Source organism: Mirounga leonina, unplaced genomic scaffold, assembly GCF_011800145.1.
Source record: "Mirounga leonina isolate KUSES-001 unplaced genomic scaffold, KU_Mleo_1.0 Mir_173, whole genome shotgun sequence".
Classification (NCBI taxonomy): Eukaryota; Metazoa; Chordata; class Mammalia; order Carnivora; family Phocidae; genus Mirounga; species Mirounga leonina.
The window spans coordinates 2,517,847-2,520,692 of NW_023270447.1; positions in this window are offsets into that span (position 1 = coordinate 2,517,847).

The following is a 2,846-nucleotide window of genomic DNA, read 5'->3' on the forward strand; positions in this document are numbered from 1 at the left end:
TATAATTGGGGGTACAATGAATTGACTTTTGTTTGAATTAGCTTCAGATATGTAGGAAGAATCCTTGCAACAGGTAAGGGTGAAATGATCTCCATGATCCCTCCCAGCTTTGAAATTTCCATATATCTGGAATCAAACCTGTAGTCACATAGGATAAAGGACAGACCCCAAAGAACATGGTTATAGGTGGGGGCTAGACTGGAAAGAGAACCTTGGGGCTCTCTTCGGATCCCAGTGACAGATGCTGCCGAGTGCATCTCTATTCCTAAGACAAATGTTTCCATACAGTGCTTTGCTGGAATGAATTGAGGTGAGGGCAGACCTCCCCCTTCCTCAGTCCAATCCCTGAGGTTCAGAGAGGAGATTTCTGGTGAAGTGGATGGCTCTCTGTGTGTTTTTGAAAAGCCAGCTCTGTGGGTTCAGCTGCTTTGTAGGAGAAGGGAGACTTGATCCAGACCTGAGAAAATGAATTCTTTTCAGCATCTCTTCCACCACCATCATCTGGGACCACTTCAGTAGCCTTCTAAACTGTCCACCTAGATCCACTCTGGCCCACTGCCTATCAACTCTCCACTCAGCAGCTTGAAACACAAATCTTCCTCTTCTTCTTCTTCTTTTTTAAAGATTTTATCTGTTTATTTGTCAGAGAGAGAGAGGGCACAAGCAGGGGGAGCGGCAGGCAGAGGGAGAGGGAGAAGCAGGCTCCCCGCTGAGCAAGGAGCCCGATGTGGGACTCGATCCCAGGACTCTGGGATCCTGACCTGAGTCGAAGGCAGACAACTGACTAAGCCACCTGGGCATCCCTTGAAACACAAATCTGATAGCTTCCATTGCTCCTCACATAAAGACAAAAATTCCTAACATGGCCTAGAAGACCCTGTTTGGTTTGGCCTCTTCTACATTTAAGACTCATCCCCTACTGGCCTTCTTCTGTCCCACACACTTACTGAATGCTTACCATCCCAGAGCATATGCTCCTCTCCATTCTCATCATTATGTGAACTCCTACTCATACTTCAGGTACCAGTTCCAGGTCACCTCCTCAGGGAAGCCTTCCCTGACCAGACTGAGGTTCCCTATTCTAGGCTGTCATGTTGATGCAGGCAGGATGGGTCTGAGGACCAAGAGGGTCCTTAGCTTCATGCAGGGTGGAAATCAAACAAGAGCTGAGAGGAAGTGAGAGCAGAGATGATTGAAGACAAAGAGAAAGCAGATACAGATAGTGTTTGGGAGACTTGGAAAGGAAAATCCTGATTCTTGTCTTTGCTTGGGGGTCTGGAATTTTTAATTGAGGGCAGTGGTCTGGTGTATGTGTCTCTCAGGCATCCAGGAACTGATCGAACAAGGGCGAGTGCTCAGGTGTTCTCCATAAGTCATTTATGCTTTGGAGTCAGGGGTCTTAGCATCAAGGTGTTTGGAGTCAGTGGTCTTGGAGAACGTTCATGAAGACCTCACCTGGTCACTCCTTAGATGCTATCTATCTATTCTGCTGGAAATCTCCAAAGACATCATTAACTCCTTGACCTTTACAAGGTGGACATTCATTAGGCATGTGTAAAGTAGGGGTGCAGGTTCTACCAAGAATAAAAGCAGGGAAAGAAGCAAAGGAAAAAAAACCCCAGTTTTTTCTTTCATAGGGTCCCTTTGGTTTCCTCTCCCAATCTGGCCATGTGATGTGCATCTCCTTCATTGCACCTGTCACATTTACAATTATACATCTGTTGTGATTATTTGATTTGCAGTTGAGTGCCTTTGATTCATGTCTATCTCCCCCCAAGTCTTCATAAGGACAGGCCTGTGTGTCTGGTTACTTCCCGTTTTATGTCCAGTTCTCAGCACATCGCCAGGCACCTAATTAGCACACAAACACACAGTTTTTTGTTGAGTGAATGAATGAACATCATCTATACAAGTATTGCCCAATATCCCATAAAATGGTCCTAAGGAAAAAAAAGTGAGATGAGTTTAGTAAATGCTTTATGCCATGTTATCCAAGCCTCTACCCCTACCCCATGTGTCTTTGCATATAAAAGACTCCGGAAGGTCCTACAGTCAAGAAGCCCTCAACTTGATTTGACCATAGAATGTAAGCCAGGGTCCTCTCGGACAGACTCTGGGCACCGTTTCTACTCAAGGGAGAGCCCTTGGATGCCGCTGTGAGTGCTGTTTTTGGAGCCAGCAACGGCAGGAAGAGTTCTAAATGGTTCCTAAGAGGAATTTCCCAGGAGTGAAGCTGCCATGGCAAGTCTAGAATTTAAGATTTTAAAAATAAAGCCACCAGCACAAACAATGTCTATGAATAGAAGCTGCATCATTAGCTGAAGAATGGACTCTACTCAGCAGAATTTGTACCACAATAAGTACTTGTTCAAGAGAGAAAGTCTCTGGAGTGACCACAGGTCAGCTAGTGGGTCCATCTTTTAATAGAAAGGATAATCATATGATTAAACTTAAAACTCAGCCGTGAACGGAAGGTTTTAAGCTTTGATAGCTAACGGATGGCTACTTTTGCTTATTGAAGTATAGTCGATACACAATGTTACAATTAGTTTTAGGTGTAGGGCATGGGATTCAAAATGTATGGGTAGGGCGCCTGGGTGGCTCAGTTGGTTAAGCGACTGCCTTCGGCTCAGGTCATGATCCTGGAGTCCCTGGATCGGGTCCCGCATCGGGCTCCCTGCTCAGCGGGGTGTCTGCTTCTCCCTCTGACCCTCCTCCCTCTCGTGCTGTCTCTCATTCTCTCTCTCTCAAATAAATAAATAAAATCTTTAAAAAAAAACAAAAACAAAATGTATGGGTATTTTAACTAGCTAGTTAGCGGAAGACTGTGGCATCATAAACCACAG